The sequence below is a fragment of the Camarhynchus parvulus genome, chromosome 7, assembly GCF_901933205.1.
Source record: "Camarhynchus parvulus chromosome 7, STF_HiC, whole genome shotgun sequence".
NCBI lineage: Eukaryota > Metazoa > Chordata > Aves > Passeriformes > Thraupidae > Camarhynchus > Camarhynchus parvulus.
Window position 1 is genome coordinate 37649386 of NC_044577.1, and position 19539 is coordinate 37668924.

The following is a 19539-nucleotide window of genomic DNA, read 5'->3' on the forward strand; positions in this document are numbered from 1 at the left end:
CTTCTTATACATATCGTAAGTCTCACTTTGGGACTGTCACGTATTTTCCTGAAAAGAATCATGGGGCTGACAGGTAAATCAATTGCTTCATGATTTCCCAAATGCAAATACATAGTGCTACAACTAAGAGAAAGCATAATAGGGTTAGTATTAGGAGAACAAGGTAAGACATCTCATTTAAACTCCCTGCAGTGATGGTTAGTGACCATCTGAAAAGTGTCCTACCACCCCTGTGGTAGGACACTTTTCACTTGTTCCAACCTTTGTGTGCTTTCCACATCACGATGGACAGTAATCAAAGTATTTTATCTATTCTTCTGGACTTGTTTCAGCAGTTGTTGCAGATCATCCTGCTATAATAATTTTCTTACTCAAGTGAGATTCATCCCAACAGGGGTGGGCAGCAGATCTTGAATCAGCATGTAACTATACTGCAATAGCTGATAATAATGTGACAGGAACTGAATGATTGAAATCCCACCCATTGATTTTGGTGAAATTGGGAACACAAACATTAGAGTAATTATCTGTATCTACAGTAAGGTTATCTACAAATATGAAGCCACAAATTGTTCTCATATAAGCACATAGTTTTCCAGTATATTAAAGTACACGTTCACGAGCTTCATCAGGATGGATTTCAAAATGACAAACACTATTCTGAATCCAGACGAATGTCAGGGCTTTGGTGTTAGTGCACAATCCCCATTCCCATATAGTGCATGTGCTAACAGTGATGGTTTGCCATTCCCCATGGGCACATGGGGAATTCTCTGGGGTAGGGTTTGGTTATGATTCAGGCCTAGTGCCGTGACTGAGTGATGGACACCGAGGCTCCTATATGGATTAGTACCAGGACTGTGCTATTGATGGTATTATAACTGACTAAATGCCTCCAAGGCTGGAATTCCTTTGCAAATTCAGTCATTATTCCAAATTACTTTTTGAAGTTCAGTGGGTGGAGGTGCCTTCTTCACCTTCTCTTAAAATTGCTGCTGCTGCTGTTGATTGTATCCATAACTGAGCTCAGACGTAGCTAAGAGAAAAAGAACCTTCACCTTGGTTTGCACCAAGTGCCTCTGGGATTAACTATGAACTCGCTCATTGATTCTTTCCCACTGAGGCAATGTGTCAGATAAGAGCCATTGATTAGTTTCTAATGCTGGTAGAGAAGACGACAGAGGGTGTCGCAATTTGCTTAGATCACTTGTGGTTGTGCTCAGGTTATTTATAAGTACTTCAGCATCTGTACAATTTAAAACTCCCTGTGGTTCCAGTCACAATTCTTCTTATTCCTTGTGGCGTTTTGCCCATGTAGCCAAGCTGTCTTGCATGGGAAGCACTTAAGGATGGTGACCACATTGGTTTAAGTGTAGAAATATTAATCTGCATTACTAGTTCTATTTGTTTAAGAAACCAAGGTGGATTAAACAACATTTGTTGCTGATCTGCATTTTTGATCACATGGTCTAATTTCAAAAATTTGTGGGGATTGAATTTTCTCATCCTCTTTGACTGGGGCAGATGTAATTGTTTTGGTTTCAGTCATATCTACCTTGAGTTTAAATGTTAGTCCCACATTATGGAGGTCCCAAAGTCATATAACAAAAACAGGTTTAACCAGGGTAATATTATACCAACAATCCCACCTTTTGGTGGCACAAAATTTTGAGCCTTTTGCGCTTGATTCTGTTGAAACATTGAAATCTGAGTGGCTTTCCCATGTGTAGATCCATCCATCATTTTGCAGCATATCTGAATTTTTTCTTGTGTTGTTTCTTTCAAGAGAGGAACCCAACTATACCTATCCTAATCTTACCCATGTTCTAAATATGCTTCAGCTCCATGCATAACTAGAGTAGTGAAATTGTATACTAAAATTGTATACTTCATGCTTAATATGAAAGGTGATACTCAAAAAATGGTCATACTGTCAATGAGGATTCTTTTTAAAGTGCGCTTTCCACATGACTGCAGTGGAAAGCTATTGCAAATATATGAGATACTCCCTGTAAAATCAAGGGATCCTGGGAAGGTTACCCAGAGTTAGTGTTGCTATTTAACACTAATGTCTGCATCTTTCCATCCATCCATCAAATGTAAATACCCTTGTGTTGATTAAAGATTAAATTATGATCACAGGAGGTGGTGATTAGTAGCATATGCAATAAATATTTTGGTTACACCTTGAATAAATAGAAAAAATTAAAATACTGCTTCTCCTTTGAAGACAACTGTTTTTTATCTCTGGTTCCATAACTGACTGATAGCCACTTGTGAAATACTATCAGTGTTATCCTGGACAACAGCAGCAATATACTTTATGGGCATTGAAGTTGTAGGTATGGGATTTGGAAACCAGTCTGCTTTTCTGTTGTTTACAGCACACTTCTATTCCCCAGGCTGGCTCTGTGGCAGTGAATACTGATATCAATGTCAGCGAACAAACAGGACTTGAGTCAAAGCTGTCCGTGTGTCAAATGACTATCCATGCTCTCAAAGCCAAAATCAGCACAGTGCACTCTAATGTATTGATGGCCAATACATGCTCCCTATACAAAGAATATTTGTAAAATCTTTAGAATTCTAATCTTTACATTTTTTGTTTCTGAAGAAAATCAATAACTAGGGAAAAGTTGTAGGGGTCTGATTCTTTAAACACTTTGTATGAAGCTTTGTATGAGTGTTACTTAACTGTTTAAGGCAGTACGTTCAGGGAGGAGGGATGTGCTTGGTGTAGAAGGGAACTGTGGTAAATCCCTTCTGTGGCACAAATCAGGCAGTATTGCTAAGGATGGAACGGTTCTGTCAAAAAGCCCCAGGCACTGCTCTGTACAGTGCACACTTGGCAAGTGCAGTCCCACAGAGATGAACTAAGTATATTCAGTAACTCCAGTTTCTGGCAAGACCATGTCTGTGGGCAAGCAGGAGTTCTGCAGCATGGGCTCAGCCCATGTGTCTGAGCTGCATCAGCCCACCCAACCCAACAAATCTAGGTGTGCCCTGCAGCAGTACCAGGGCTCCCCTGTGTGTGGAACACTGCTGCAGGGTGCTGAGGGAGTGCCCAATGGCCTGCCAGAGAGCAGGCTGGAATAGAAAGGATCTTCCACGTGCTGCCTGGGTAAAACTTTCACGTGTTAAAACAGGTCCAGACAAGAACCTAGGAGGTCTAGTTTTGATAAACTTTGTTTTGTGGGTTTGCCAAATGTAGAGCAGGTGCAATCTCCTCTTCTGCTAGAAGATGAATCTTGCAGATCAGGAAATCTTGGCAAGTGTTCTGTTCCATGTCCTGCTCAGTCAGGTGGTGTCCAGTTTGTGTTTGCACCATCATTGATGATACTGTGATGAGGCTGTTGTGCCTTCTGTTGCAGGGAGTTTGTTTTATTTAGTTCAAGCTGTAATACTTAGCTTTCTTTATTTAAATATGAATTGCCACCAAATTCAGCACATAAAGAACAATTGCAGTAGGTTTGCTAGAAAAATCAAACCTCTGCAGGAAGACTGTTTTCAGGCTTTTCATGGACTATTTCAAACAATGTAGGCATTCAGTGAGAGCGACGTGATTTCAGGAAAGTATTTCTGCTCCTGATCTTTGTTTCACCATATTGGAGGACACAATGTTGGTTAATATGCAGTTATTAGCTGTAGCCCTCAAAACACCTTACAGAGATGGGAAGCCAAGGGACAATGAAAGCTGTGAAAAGAGATTTCAGTACATGTTGGTTGGTTCAATGTCTTTGTCAGCTTGGTAGTGTCACATGTGCTGGCTGATGGCCTGAGACACACATGATCTGTTGGACTTCTCTGCAGGGAGGAGTTTCCTCTGGGGCAAGGAAGAGACTCTACCCTTAAGCACTTGGTGCTCCCAGGTTGGGTGGTGCTGGGCAGAGCTGCTTGGGAATTCAGGACTGTGCAGCTTGTCACTGGTCTAGCAGGAGCTACAGGATATGCTGTTCAGTGCACAGACCAAGGCCTTAATTAAGATGAAGGGATTCCTGAATTTTGTGTGAAATGGCAGTAGATGAAATGGTAAAGAAATTACACATGGCAAGACTGGGAAGTTGCAATAAAACAGAGCTACAGCACAAGACTTAATTTTAATAAACAAATACTAGCTGTTGTTTAGAGCCTTTGTGCGTTCCAGGATGTACTTGTTCAGCCTGTTCCTCTCTAAGTGGTATGCATAAATCTGCAAATAATTTCAAGCACAGTAACCTCTGCCTGCCATATCAGCCCCAAAAGTCCTGGTAAGTGGTGCATACATAAGTCAGATAATTTCTTGAGTTCACCTTTAATTCCAGGATAGAAGACTTTATTTCTACAATGTAAAAAAAAAAACCAACCCAAATTCAGTGGTCTAATCAGTCTCATCTGCCATACTCATATTGTTCCTGTTGGGTGCATTTCCCACAGCATGTTCCCAGGAAGGCACCTCTTGGTTTGCAAAATCTTGCTCTTGTTGAATACCCTTGTTTTCACATGTTGTCATTCCTCCTCTTCCCTCCTTGCACCTTCTCGCTGCCCTTTCCTCTTCAGCCGGCACAGGACAGCCGGCTGGTCAGATGGCTGGAGGAATGTGTACTTTTATAGTATGTTTATGGTTCTTGTCATACACGGCCACAGATTCTACTTGTGGCCATTATGCCACTCTTGTTCAATTTTAATGAAAAACTTCTAGATTCTATTATTAGCAGAAATTTCGGTCTGATACTGCATTTATAACATTTGGGCTACCAATGTTTAATTCATTCCAGAATTGAAGAGAAGGACTACTACAGCTCTGAAGTCTGAGTATTTTGGGGAGATAGAATGTAAGAAAATAAAGATAGTGCAGAAGGTAATCTCACCACTGAGGAGTTGCAGCTGCACTAATCACCAAAGATTAGGAACAAGCCCGCCCTTAATAGGCCACAACTGTGTCCAATAAGGATGAGTGCTATAAAAGAGTGGGTTTACTGGTTGAGAAGAGAGCTGGAGTTTGTTGGCTGTGCTGTGAAGAAGGAGTCAGTGCTGTGAGGAGCTGCCAGCACGAAATCACCAAAAAGGTATGGAACTTTTGCAATAAGATGATGATAGAGTATTGTTGAGTGTCCAGCTAACAGGGACTCTCCAACTCTCTAGCTGTTCATTAAAGCAATTTTATAGAGGTTTATAACTCATATCAAGAGAAGCTTATGCAGTTTCAAAGGTTATTAATTATTAGATGTGTAGTGGATTTGCCACAAGAGGTTGCTGTATGCCTACAAGCTTGTTCCAGCTCTGCCAGCTGAGCTGCCCTCAGAAATACTGCTGTTTTCTGCTAAGGAGGTATTTTAATCTGCTGGAAAAGTTTCGAAGAAAAAGAATAGATAAGTTTATAAAAACCTCATTTAGTATTTCATGGGGGATGTGACTACCTAGAAGCTGTGAAGATACAAAGGGTATCTATGGTACCGTAATTCCATGGTAACAAAAGGTGGTATCAGACTCCCCACCCTTCCTCCAGTCTCTGAGTTCCCAGCTGGAGTCAGGTACAGGTGAGGCAGCACAAGGAACAGGAAAGAGTGCAGACTGTATTTGTATTGAGTACATTCAGTATGATTTTCTCAGTTTGTAGATGCTTACGTAGTACGTTTCTGAATGTGGTCACTTCATAACAAATTCATTGCTCCATGAAACAGGTAACATTAGAAAGCTGGATATAGCATCCCAGTTATGTATTGAGAGATGAAGTTTCCGAACCCCTCTCTAGACACAGTGTATTTCTTTTATATTTGGGCCTGACTTCTGGAGAGCAATTCAGAAGTTGTGGTTATGTAAAGGAATTATTAAGACTTTTCTTAAGTTATTATAAAAATATTTTATATAATAGGTATCATTTTAGTTGCAAAATATGCAATTACCATATACTGAAATAGAACAGTCACTATAATGAAGATTGATATTAAAATTTAAATGCAACTCTCTACTTTCATTGATCGTAATTTTATTAAATTCTTTCTAGTTTAAATTTTTTCTATTCAGTGTGTTTTTTCAAAGTTAAAGAGAGTTGGAGCAAACTGAGCTACCTTTAAGCTGCATAAGCCTGAAATATTTGTTTTTTATATGTTACAATCAAGAAATATTAAATAATGAAAAGTATGGTTATCTATTAAAAATAGCTGAAATTTAAAACTTTTAATTTGGTTTGTGTTGTGGATCTCAGCCTTAAAAAGTAAAACAAGTCAAAAACCACAAATGTAGACTGATTTTGCTGAAGCTGTTCAGAGGTGCCAGTCAAAGGTGACGGGTGTGTTGCTTATCTCTGGTGTGTGTGCATTTGAACACTTCTCCAGTAAAGTCTGTTGAGGTTTCTATTGACAGTACTTGTAAATATGTCACAAGGAGCTCTCCAATTATGTCAAAAGTTCTAGCTGCTGGTTCTAAAATTAGTTTTGATGCCTTGAATTGTAATGAATAAAAAAGACAATAAAGGCAGCGATGGGGAGATGGCAGAATTTCCAAACACTTTGCAGAGCTAGGCTGTAAGGAATTTAGGAATTTGGCTGGCAGAAGTGGCTACACTGCATGCTTCTCCTGGTTGAAGTGCATATACTGTTCTAAAAAGCTTACAGCTCACAAATGGGACTTTTTTTCCCCTTGTCTCATGCTCTGCCGGTGAGGAAGTTCGCAAAGGAAACCGGGAGGGAGCAGAGCTGGGACAGGTAACCAAATCTGACCAAAGGGATATTCCATACCATAGAATTTCATTCCTAGTCTATGAACTGGGGGAGATACCCAGGAGGGCCTATCTAAATTTGGGAAGCCGGGGGGGTCTGGCATTATTCAGCCAATGATGAGCAATTCCATTGTGTATCACTTGTTTTTTCCCTTTTTATTATTTACCATTATTACTGTATTTTACTTTATTTTCAAACTGTTATTATCTCAACATGCAAGTTTTACTTTGATTCTCCTCCACATTCCACTGGGGTGGGGGTGAAGAAAGTGGGTTGAGGGAGCAGCTGCATGGTGTTTCATCTCCAGATGGGTTTAAAATCATGACAATCTACTACCTTAAAATCAGTAAATTAAGGATTTAATACCAAATTACTATGTTGCATGAGAATGAATCTGCTGGGATAAAAGCATCTACATTGAATGGAAACCTCTGAAATTTATGAATTACGTTCCTTGAAAGCACCTTCCAAAACCAAGAATTGGAATAGTAGGTTAAGATGAGAAGCATGAACTAACATGAACAACACTGAAGCTGAGATGAAAAAGGGGAAAAGTCTGATTTTGAATTTCTCTAGCTCCCAGCATATACGTTAATACAATGAACAATGCTGCCGTTCTATTTCAGTGTGATCTGATTCCTGTTTTCATAAAATAAAAAAACTACTAGAAGCTTGTGTGATAAGTGTGAGATTGAGGAGAGCCATAACCTTTGTGAGAAGAAAGAAAAGCTGAAGAATTTCAGTGGCTAGGAATGGATAAATCATCTGAACAAATGAGTGGAAGGAGCAGAAGGCAGAACAGTTAAAGTAGAACAGCTGTGAGCTAAATACTTCCCAGAAGGAAGCTACTGATGAGAGCAAAAATCTTTACGTTCCTGATATCAAAAGCATTTGCTCTACTGAGACAAATTGGGAAGCACTATAATCCATTGTGAGCTTTCCTGTGAAGCAGGACCTAAATCCAATTGAGTGTAAGTACTATTTCAAAACTTTTGGGTTCATACCTAGAGGAAGAGAGTGCTAGCACCAGACCTGCTGAGGAACAGATCCAACAACAGTGGAGTCATAGCTCAGTTTCTTGTCTCAGATTTCAGACACAAAGACAAAATCATAAAATGCTGCCCAAACTTTTGATATTTCCTCTTGGATGGAAAATTCCTTTATTTCCAGATATAGGCCTCATCACACTGGCAAAATGTAGGGAAGAGCATGTGATTTAGAGGATTCTCCACTGGAGAAAAGACACTGTATGCTTGCTGCTGGCTGAGGTGCATACAGCATTCTCCCCTTGTTTTGGAACCAATCTTCAGCTACCAAGTTGCTGAAGTGACAGTGAAAGAAGAGTAATGTCACTTATTGCTGTTGCTCTTGTCACCCTGAGGACTTTGTCTCCAGTTCCTCTGCTCTTCTGACACCAAACAAGGCAGTTATGGCCAATGTTCTGCAGAGAATGTGCTGCTTGTGTATCGGCCTGTCACTTCTTTCTGAACACATCCATGGATTGTCTTTGTGCTCCTTACAGACACATTGCAAGACATCTTGTGAAATGCTTGCATAGTGTAGAAAATGTTCTAGAATATTCTGGCACTGTAATTTTGCAGTTAAATTCAGATTTGCTTTGTCGTGATGAATTACATATGAAAATCAATTAGAGTTTGCACAGAAAACAGCAAATCCTTATTTATTAATTTATAAATGTATTTTGGATTGTCCCTACATTTTTCTTTCTGGTGCGAGGAGGATTCATTTTTGTATTTAATTATATGAAATTGTAGAGGTTGTGTGTAGCAAAGCTAAGCACTTTGGCCTCTATGCAGGGAATAGCTGCAATATTGGACACTTGGGGTGGAAGAAGCAAGCAGCTTCAGGTTGGGAGAGAAAAACATGTCAGCTGAATGTTTCTGCTGACATTTTTGATTGATGTGCTCATAACAATGGCATGCAGATCACCACTGCGAAACCTATGTTATATTAACATAGTTAATACCACCAGGCACTTCAGTGCTAACACCATTGATGTAAGACAGTTATATCTCTACGTGTGACATTCCCAGCCAGAGATGATGCTCTTTGGTGGCTACTTTGGTACAGCTTATTGGGGTTACCATGGGTGCCCCACAGTAAAATTACCAGTACCTTGGGTTTTTTCTCATAAGCTACCATCTGAAATGTCTTTTTGAGGAGCTAAATATTTTAACACTCTTGCTGCCCGGCATCATCTTCAGCCTGCAGATCAGTTTTGTGGAGTTCTTCTGCAGTCTCTCATTCTTCAGTATCTTGGAAAATATGGATGGATAGATTGGGAATGCTGTCAGCGGTAATACCACCTCTACATGTGCTTGCGATCCCTCATTTGTACAGGTAAAGAACACACTGGCTTCTTTTGGAGCAGCAGAACTGGTGTCGTGGTTTTGCCGTGGCAGCCCCTACCCTTTCGAAGGTGCTGCTTTCCAGGACGCAGTTTGTCTTTTTCTGTGTTGTGGGCAGGGCCACACTCCTTGTTCCTCCTACACCTGGCATTTCAAATCTGGCTGTCAGAAATGCCTTGTGTGGTCCAGTTCAGAAAGTAACTTGGAACAGTCTGAGATCCTAACAGAATCACAGGATGGGTCAGTTTGAAAGCGACCACAGTGGCTCATCTGGTTCAACCTCCCTGATCAATCAGGGTCATCCCGGAGCACATGGCACAGGATTGTGTCCAGACGGTTCTTGAATACAAGCACCTGTGGAGGGAGACTCCACAACCTCTCTGTGCAATCTGTTCCAGACCTGCCGTTATTATTTATATTCTTTATATTCCACTCGTCTTTTGCCGTGTGCAGCCTTTATAAGCTCCGATGCGATTACTTTCGCGTTCCTGACGGAAGGCTGCTTTGGTGGAAGTGGATGGCCTCCGGTGCGGGGCTCGGGGCAGGAGCCCCCAGCCCTGAGCTGTGCCAGTGGGTTCCCAGGAGCAGAGCTCAGCCGGGCGGAGCGCACGGATGGTGGGGCGCTCCGAGCAGCACACGGTCCGCGGGCCCGGGCACGGCTCTGCGCGGTCGGTGTTGGCGGAGCAGCACCGCGGCTCGCGGAAGGGCGGCCCGGCCGAGCGGGCACTGCCTTGCTGCGTCTCACCCAGCGCTCCAGCCCGGCCCCGCTCCGCCCCAGCCCGTCCCGCGGGGGGCGGGCGCTGCCGCCGCCCCTCCCGTGAGCTCATCCCGCCGCCGCGCCTGCCCAGCCCGGAGCAGCCCGGGCTGGGCCGCGCGCGGAGCCCGAGGCGAGGGCCGGGCCCGCCGCTGGGTGAGACCTCCCTGCCTCTTCCTCTCCTTCCCTTCTTCGCCCCACGCCCGGCCGGGCCGGGGCTCGCGCGGGTCGGCGGGCGCGGAGCCGCCGGTGAAACTTTCTGGCGGGGAGCGTGTGCGGGCACGTCGGGCAGGCACGGGCCGGGGCCGGGGGCAGGGCGCGGAGGGGCGCGGCCCGGGGCCAGCGGGGGTGGCTCACCGCTCGTGAGTGGCCCGGGGTGGCCGGGGCAGGCACGGCCCGGGGGAGGCGCTGCCCGGGCGGGGCCCGGCCGGGATTTCCGCCTCTCCGGCCCGCACTGTCACGTTTCGGTGACTGGGGCGGTTTTCATGCCTTTACCAGTAAAGACCGGGGGGGGTGGAGGGAAAGCTGCTTTCTTCAAAACTTGCTTTCTTGGTGGTGTTTGTGTTTGGTTTCGGTATTGGAAGGCGAGGAAGAGCCCCTGAGAAGAGGCACAACGGCCCGGGCAGAGCCGCGCTGCGGTTTCGGCCGTGCGCGGGGATGGCACGGGATGGGATGGGACATGTGCGTGTCTGTGGGCAGCGACCTTGTTTTGACGGCTGGAGCAGAAGGGCCTGCCCTAGAAGTCATCAGTGTTCCTGCTGGGATCTTAAGCATAAAGTGATAAAACGATAAGTTGATTAGTTTTTAATACGTGAGTTACTGATAGTGCATAGTAACAGTGTATTTTAAAGCAGACTTTCTTAAAGCTTTCTGATTTCTCAGTATTTGTTTGCCATAGCCTCATGATGCGTATTTGTTAGACAGGGGACTGGGTCCTGAATTACTCTTTTCAGAAATAGCATGTGTGTGGAGATATCTCTGTGAGGTTGGACCCCGGGGGATGGAAGGAGGTTTAGATGCGCCTGGGTGTGATGCGGATGTGTCCCCTGCCCCTGGTCCCTGCTCTGTAGCCCCGCGGGTGGCAGTGGCACTCGCCTGCTCTGCCTTACATGGCGGTTTCTGACGAAGCCGTGCTTTTGCACCGTTTGGAAAGCTAACAGCTGAGGATGTGGGAGGTTTACTTTGGGCTTCTGTGACTGCTGGGTGTAAAAACAGTTGGCAAGAGGTTTGTTCACTGGTCTGGAGTATTTTAAATGTTTTACTCATCCAGCCTACTTCAGAGTTCTCCAGGATTATTCAGTATATGCAGAAGTCCCGTGTTACCTCGTATTTTTGATAGCTGTTGCTTAAAAATAGCCTGATACTTAAAAATTGAAAATACCAGGGAATTTGGGAAATGTGTGATGCCTTAGATCCTAGAAAATTTCCTTCCGCTGTTATTATACAGTGGCCAAAAATGAACCTTTCCCATTTGTTCTTGTCTGCTGTATAAGTGCTGTTTAAGTGAAAAATGGTAATATATTATTAAATAGTGCCAGTGAGCAAGGTAAACATAAGTACTGCTTCTTTTTGCCACTGTTTGGGTAGTGCATTCAGCGCTTCATTTATGTGGATGCTCTGAAGTTCTGGTTGCCTTGCTTTCTCAGTGTAGCTAACCATTGGAATGTCCAAATGGTGATGAATTATATCTGCTTTAGAGCCAAAACATATTTGGTTCATGGCCAGAGTTGCTCAGCTTCCCACAAGAGTATGTAGGAAAAAAGACATTTTGTGTGTATGACCACAGTCCTGAAGTTGATGCCATGGCAACTTTGTGATCTGAATTATGTGTTGGAAGGCAGCTGAGCAGTCTTAGCAGAGGTGTTTGTTTTTCTTTAGCTGAACTTCTTCCTCTTATCAAGATTAAACCTTTCTTTGAAGGTGGAAGAATATTTAGCAAGTTTTCAAACTCCTGTGCATTTAAGAATATCAGCCTGATCTGTTAGTTATTTGTAATGACATCCATAAATATCTGTAAATTGTAATTTATATCCATTATTTTAAAATTAAGGTTTATATGTATGGATGCTGTTTTGACTAAAAAGTGGTATTTCAGGCTCTGTCAGGAGCTAGATCTTCATGTTTTACGGAAAAATAGATAAAGGTCAGCTTTATGCTTTGTGTGTGGGAAAGTCTGAGAAAACTGGGTTAGTTCAAGTGTTTTTGTTGCTTTCAGCTCCCAAGACTTGATGTGGAGGTTGGAGAGTTTTTTTATCACAAAGCTGTGGCAATGGAAAAAAAAATCTCAGCATGTAGCCTAACAAATGTGTAAGGTCTTATTTCTTGACAATATGTTTGTGTGTAGGAAGCACCACTGTGCTTAGAAAACTGACCTCTGAGTATTGAAGACGTAGCATAACACCAAACTGAAGAAACCCCAGAAGCAACCTCTGGAACGTTATGTGATCCTCACTGCATTTGGTTTTGTGTTTAATTTGATAAGTGCATCTTTTTATTTTATTTTTTTAATAAGTTTTTTTTTGTGGAACCTTAACCTCTCATCTTATCCTGAAGGGAAGTAAATGAAGGGATCAGTTGCTCATTAATGCAGAATATCTATTGTGTGGTCTAATGTTAATATGTCTGTTTGCTCTGCTGTCTCCTACTATCCTTTCCTTTTAAAATTCATTGTTTAGCATGACTGAATTAATCCTTTAGTATTCGTTGTACTTGAGACATTCTGTAGAGGTATTTCAGCATGCTTAATTGACTAGATTATTTATCTAAGTATAAAACTGTAGAGCTCAGGGGATGATCTCTATGCTGTGTTTGGGCTCTCCAGAGATATTTTGGAGTCTCCGGTGGTGTCCATCGCCTGCTCACTGGAGTGTAGGAGAGTCTGAACTGGAGCACAGTTTCTATTTCGCTTGGTTTGTGCTTCAGCCAAACAGGGTGCTTTTGGTCTCCTTTCATAGCTAAATTGTCCTCTTGCTCCCCCTCCCTGTCTTCCAGCTTCATAAACCTTGAGAGGTTTATCCAGTGTAGTGATTTCAGATTTTTGTGCTGTGTAGGTGATACATCACTGTGTAGGCTTTTTTCATCCATCATTGTCACTCCTGCTTCTTGAAGGATATGCATTCTAGTTCGTGTTCATGGAATTACTTTAACTTTTCAAAGTCCTGTTTCTCTTGCTGTGTTTCTGGAATTTTGTTTTTGCTCCCCCTCTCACCAAGAGGAGGCTTGCTAAGCCATAGGCCTAATCTGTAAAGGTACTTTGTTACTAGAATATTCGATTTTGCAATATCTTAGCTTCAGTGCTTGGCCTCCTTGTGTAAAGTATGGAGATACTCCTGTGCCTGAGGGATGTTCATTAGAGTGTGGGAACACAGGCAGCTGTGCCTGTGAGAGGTGTTTCTCCACTGAGTGATTGGGAGCATTGCTGGCACGTGGGCTTTGTTTCCTGAGGTGCTGTCATCAATTTAATATTTCACATATTTTCTCCTCTCAATCTGGAATACTGATTTCTAATGAGGGTGCCAGTTTGAAAGCAGAAGCTCCTCTGGCTTTTGGAGTGACCGGCTGTGCAGATCAGCCAGCTGGGCCAATGTGAGGTGTCCCGTTGGTGTCTTGTCCCATGGGACAAGTCCTTGGGTGCTGGCAGAGAACAGTTTGCTGTCAGCCTCGTGGCTGCTGTAACACCTCAGCCTGGGATTCTTGCTGGGCTGCAGAAGTGATGTGCAGGGATGGCAGCGGCGAGTTCTGCCACAGCCCTTACTGAAATTTAAGTGTCTGGTCAAGTCAAAACTGCCTTTACAGTCTTGATGCTGTGGAAGTTGGTGTCAATGCTCACTGAATTATGCCTGTCTTACCTTTTTCTGTAAACACTCTGTGTCAACAGTTGCAGGGTTATGGTTTGCAGTGTTTGTAAGGTGACTGACTCGGTGAGGCACTCTTTGTGAAGCACTTCTCAGGCACTTTTGCAGTCTAAATGGCCAAAATAATTTTGTGAATGCAGCTGGACTTGAAGTCATCTCGTTCTTCCTCATGTGCATTAGGGAATTCAGCTGTATCTAGGTGTGTATGAAATTGGAAAACTACATGCAGCTTAAAGTTCTAGTGATCTTAAATATTGTACCTACATAATAAATATATACAAAGTTACAGATATGTATTTTGAATATTGGAGTGGTTTATATCAGCTGCCCTTAATTCATGGTGATGCAAGTTAGAACTTGTAGGTTATCATTAAATGCAGATTTCATCCATGTTTTAGAGTTCTGTAATACAGGGTGGTCTTAAAAGAGAAAAAAACACCGCAGCCTACAGTAGAATTGTTCGCAGTCTCATCTCGCTCTGCAGCAGAATTCCCGCTAATTAGTGATGCAAGTGTTAGTGGAATTTATCACCTTTTATTTTTAAGAAAAGATGCCTGGTGGCCCAGCTCTGTCAGAATGGCCCCACGTAAGGGGTGTGCCAGGTGACAGTGGCGCATAGCCCGCCTGACACAGAGATGTCACAGCTGTCAGGGCCCAGGGGGCATCCTGAGGATGGCTCAGGACAAGCCACAGGCACACAGGACACGGGGCAGTGTGGGGTTCTGAGGGTTGGTCAGGATAAGCCACAGGCACACGGGACATGGGGCAGTGTGGAGTGGGAGCGCGTGTCTGCAGGCAGGAGCCTGAGTGTGGAAGCTCCTTGTCCCTGAGTTGTTTCTTACCTTTCTGTGCCCCATCTAGCTCAGACAAATCTGTAATTAAAATATTCAAGAATTACTGTGTTTGCAGCAAAGCCTGAAGACTTTGTAAGAAACCTTTTTGGCTTGATGCAGGCTGTGGTGAGTGCTCTCATTCTGATGGCAGGGCACCCTTGGCTGTGCTGGAGCCTCTGCCTGCCCTGTGGATGGATGTCACTAGCTGTCACACCTACTGAGCAGCGGGAGCTGGTGTCACCTGTGCTTTGGAGCCCTTAAAGTGCATTTTCAGATGTGTGTAGGGTGAGGGGCTGCTGCTTGTTTGCTGCGTATTTCATATATTTGATAATTAACTGCTTTAAGACCAAAGGGTTCTGTAAAATGCTTGCTGCTCGACACTGCAGTTGTGTACATGGTGTAGGTTGTTTTTTTGTGTTGTTTGTGTTTGCTAGTGGGGTTTTTTTGGTTTATTGTTTGGAGGTTTTTGCTTTCTTTTTTATTTTTTTAAGACTCGATCTTAGTCATGGCTAAATTTAGCTCCAGCAGGAGAGAGAAGCTGGAGCTTGTTAGCACACAGGAAACGCCCTGACAGGAGGTTTTTGATGTGTGTGTTTGTGTGTAAATGTGAGCTCTGCAGCTCCACGATGGAGTCTGGCCTGTGGACCTTTGGGGAGGTCACAGTGGTTTTACATCTTTAAATGTTGTCTTAGATTCTGGTGGAGCTTCACTACATTAAGTAGTAAATATGTCTTTTAACTTGTCAAATACTGGTAGTTTTAAGTTAAATCCAAAGCTATCCCTCTGAAAACAGCAGAGGCATTTAATTGCTGAAAAGACAGTTCAGATTTTACCTCCTTCAGCTTTGTGTTATCTAGAAAAATACTAGAATTTGTGTAGTCTAAAGACTGTACTTTTCTCTTTTCAGTCATTTACAATTAAACTAATCCATTTCTGTCTTAGCAGGTGTCCCTTCCTTAGGATCTATATTTCTGACCATGCTTTAACAATTAAATATTTGAACAATATCCAAGTAAGAGTAAATAGAAGCACAATATGACCTTTGCTTTTTGGAATTCAAATGAGGTGGAAGTTGGTAGCGGCTTGGGTTTGATTCTTTTTCTGAGTTGTGTGAGGGTTTTTGTTGCTTGGGGTTTTTTTGTTGTTGCTTTTGAACAAGAATGACAAAACACAAAATATTCTCAGTGTGGGTTTTAGGGAGACTGGTTTTGTGTTTTACACCAGAAATGCCTTTGAGTTCAGTTGATTATTTAGTTAATATGCTTCAAGGTCTGTTTTACACTGGGCTAAATACCACTGAGGTCACAAAGGGATTTCTTTTTTTGTGTTAGTAAGGACTGAGTTCCTGGGTTTTTCTACAAAATTTTCAAGCAATTGAAAGTTTGAAGAGGAATATTGCTGCCACAAAGCATAGGCATGATACGTTAAAATTTTCAGCGCTCCCTAGCTACTGATACAGAATGTTTATGTTCATGCAAGAATTCCTTTGAAAAGATAGGAAACAAGACATAAAGGGAAGACTTTTCTTTACTCTCAGATAAACTATACTTGGCAAAGGTAAAATGGAGTATAGGAACATTGTGCCTTCTAGTATCGTGTACTAATCTGTTATGCAGTTTCAGAATTCAGTGGTGCTGGTATGTTCAAAACTCTAGCAATACAGAGCTGGTGTGTATGTTTTTGTTTATTTATTCTCTGTCTAAGCCTTTCTTTGTGCCACTGTGGTATGTCACCAGCAGCTTATAAAGTGTTTTATACTCATTTTGAGGTGTTGGGCATAGTTTGAAAGTCTGAGGGGAAAAAAGACCTAATTAATATTGGCTTTTTCCCCCGACCAAAAGTGTTGCACTTTGTCCTTTTAAGACAATAAGGAAAGAAGAACAAAAGTGACATTATTTTTTTTTCTGCTGGAGTTCAAAGCTTGGTAAAAGCCTGCACCAGAAGAATATGCTGAATGGTTTGTCAGGGAGAACTTGTTTCTCTTTCCGCTCCTCCATGCCCGTGCAGAAGGTTCCCCCAAGGCTCTTGCACTCTGTGTGCAGTGTGTGCCACCGGAACTGCCTTGGGTCTCACTGTGGATCTGGGCTTCTCCAGAAAGCTCCTTTTGCACATCCCAGGCATCTGCCTCACTAGCATTCGGGGAATCTCACACTGTCCTGCAATCTGGTAGAAAAAAAATTTATTTTCTACCTGTTTTCATCATCTCTGCTAATAGGAAAAACAGGTGCTTTTCTTCTCAGTGAGCCTTGCTTGAGCCTCCTTGCTTCAATTCTCACCCTTCCCCAGTAGAAAAACTCCATTTTGTTTCTTTGCACTATTTCTTCTGTTGGCAGGATTTTTACCTGAGTGAGTTCTTGTTGGTGTTGCATTGCTTCTCTTGGTATATCAGTGAACTCTACTCATGTGATGTACAGTGGGCTTGTAGGTGTCTCAGGAGCAGGTTAAGGGGAGACAGTATGCACTGTCTTGGCAAACTTGTAAAGACTTACACAGACTTAAGATTTTAATGAATAATTACTTTTTTTTTTTTAATTGTAAAAGTCTGTGTTCACTAGTAGTCAAATTCTGGTTGTGAGGATTTAAATTTATTTGGTTTGGACACTTTCCTGTGGAAGGAATGCTTCCTGGCATCTGAGTTAGAAACTGTAGTGGTGCTTGGCTGTTTAATTACTGAAAACAGGACAACTGTAAAATTTTAATAAATACAGGCTTGCCGGGTATTTAATATTTTTGGTAAAAGCATGTAGGATCTTGTCTACACCAGGGAGTTATTGCAGGATGGGGGAGGGTGTGGATGTGAAGCGCTTTCCCCCTTGTATAGACAAGCCTTTAATTTTCTGGAGTGAACTCTGGGATGTTCTGGGTATTCCATGTTCTCGTCCTTAATTTGAGCTCTGCAGGGGCTGACAAGGAGTTAGTCACACCGCAGGCCCGTGTCTGGTTCATGTGAATAATCTCCCTAGTTTGGGGTCTGTGCGTGTGTGAGGAGAGCCCACACGTGCCAGGCTGGGGCTCAGGGGAGGCCTTGTGTGTGCTGCCATGGGGGCAGGAGCGTGCAAACAACCGATATTAGTGCTGTAACTAGGGCTCCCAGCGCCGCTGCGCTGTGTGCTGGAGTGAGGGGCGATTCGAGGGAAAGGAGTTGGGAGAGCATGGATGTTAGGGTGCCTGAGTCTGGTCCATAAAACAACACAAGCGGGTAATTAAAAATGGAAGGTTTACATTTCACGAGAGACAGAAAAAGGCAGCATCCCAGGATCTGAGGTGGAAAGCAGGGAGAGTAATATTTTTGCTTTGCCTCATTCTGATGAATGAGATTTCAGGAAACAGCGAAGCTAATCTAACAGTTTGTTGTGATTCAGGGGAGCGGCATTCCTTCCTTCTGTATCTGCTGTGAGATCCTTCTTTTTTCCTACGTCATCTCCTCTGTAAGCGCAGAGATGAATCGTATCTGACACAATGCAGCAGGAGCACAGGGCTGACCCCACTGGCCATCTTGTAAAGGCTCCACCAGTATCACCTTGAGAAAACTGGGCTTTGCTCCTCTTAGGTGAAATGGAAATAAGATTGCTCCCCTTCCTGCAGGCTGCTGTGAGCTGTCATATGTTCTGAGATGCTCAGAGGTTGAAGAGGCAGTATATATAGGTACCCAACATACTTTCTGGATTACGTGAATTTAATGTCTGTTCTTTAGGCATCCTCAAAAATGTTAATGTTTAATTCCAAAGTTTGCTCATTTAATTGTCCACAAAGATATATACCCTTCTTCTTGTGTATGTGTGTAGTTGTGCAATTGTGCTGGTGTGTCCTGGATAGTCCAGTATGTTTGAGCTTTGTGTTCCTTGTGTTGCTGCTTACTCCCACATTTTAGGGTCACTTAGCACTTGCTTTTCTTTTATTATTTTTGGGAGGAGGAGGGTTGCCGGAGGTACTGTCGTGTTATATTAATTGTTATTAACTGTCTAAGCCAAATCCAGCACAGGGATCAATTTAGACAGTTACGTTCTCTGAAGGAAGTAATTTTGCTTTGTATTTTTGATAGCGGTTTCCAAGATTTTCTTGTGTGACTTGCCCTGACCAGGGGGCTGGACCAGATGACCTCCAGAGGTCCTTTCCAACCTTAACCATTCTGTGACTCTGCCCTTGTCAAAGAAGTCCTAGTGACTCCTAATATTTCCTTTCTGTCATTTTGGATATTTCAGGCTGTTGCACACATATCACTCTACTTCTAGTAACTAAAGCTAAGGATAATTATCCTAAGGAAGAAAACATCAATATCAATTTGACGTCAGAGTAGTGTATTTTAAAAGCCATATTAAAACCTTCAAAAGTGTTTACATAGTAATATATATTCATCTCTGCCTGTGAAGCAGGAAGTAAGTAGTGTGTTGTTTGTGTACAGATTTTGGATAGAACTCTGCATTTGATTTCTAGAAAAAGTGAGGGGCTGTGATTCCCAGCTATTTCAAGATGGGGTATTTTGTGATTTGGGTTTATAGTAAACATACTGTCCCAGAATTTTTAAGGGTAGCTGACGTGGGGGAGAAAAGATTGACACCAAATACAGGTGCATGTTCTGGTGTACGTTTGAATATAGATCTGTAGTGTTAGGAGAAAACTATTAGTAAAACAGGAGAAGAACTCCATGAAAAAGCAGACAATAAAATCCTGAAAATACCTGATAAGGATGAAGAATATAGGAGATTTGGAAATAGATATGATAAGGAACTAAAATAGAAAGAAGCTTTATCAGCACCGTCTTATGTTAGCATTCAAGGAAATACAGCTGTCATTAGTGTAATGTTTCTTTAAAAAAATGAAAATCTCAGGCATACTAGACTAATTGAAAACCTGCAAAGTAGCTGTGATGATGAAAAAAAGTCACCTCTTTTGTTTTCTGGACATAATACTGACCTTGTTTGGGATTTTGTTTAGATTAGTTAGTTTTAATTTTGTTTTGTAAGTCACAACTGTAGAAAGGGAAGACTGTAGGAAAAGGTAGATGGCTGTGGTCTTGGCATTTTCTCTGGA

The 19539-nt window shown here is 42.6% G+C and overlaps 1 protein-coding gene across 3 annotated transcripts in view; it reads left to right on the forward strand.

Annotated features, from left to right (window-relative positions):
• The first annotated feature begins 9891 nt into the window (after positions 1-9891).
• Positions 9892-19539, forward strand: part of TANC1 (tetratricopeptide repeat, ankyrin repeat and coiled-coil containing 1) — a 61104-nt gene continuing 51456 nt past the window's right edge. For all 3 annotated transcript variants that reach the window (XM_030951831.1, XM_030951832.1, XM_030951833.1), the window contains exon 1: positions 9892-9977. The gene's annotated coding sequence lies outside the window, so the exon portion shown is untranslated. The remainder of the gene's footprint in view (positions 9978-19539) is intronic.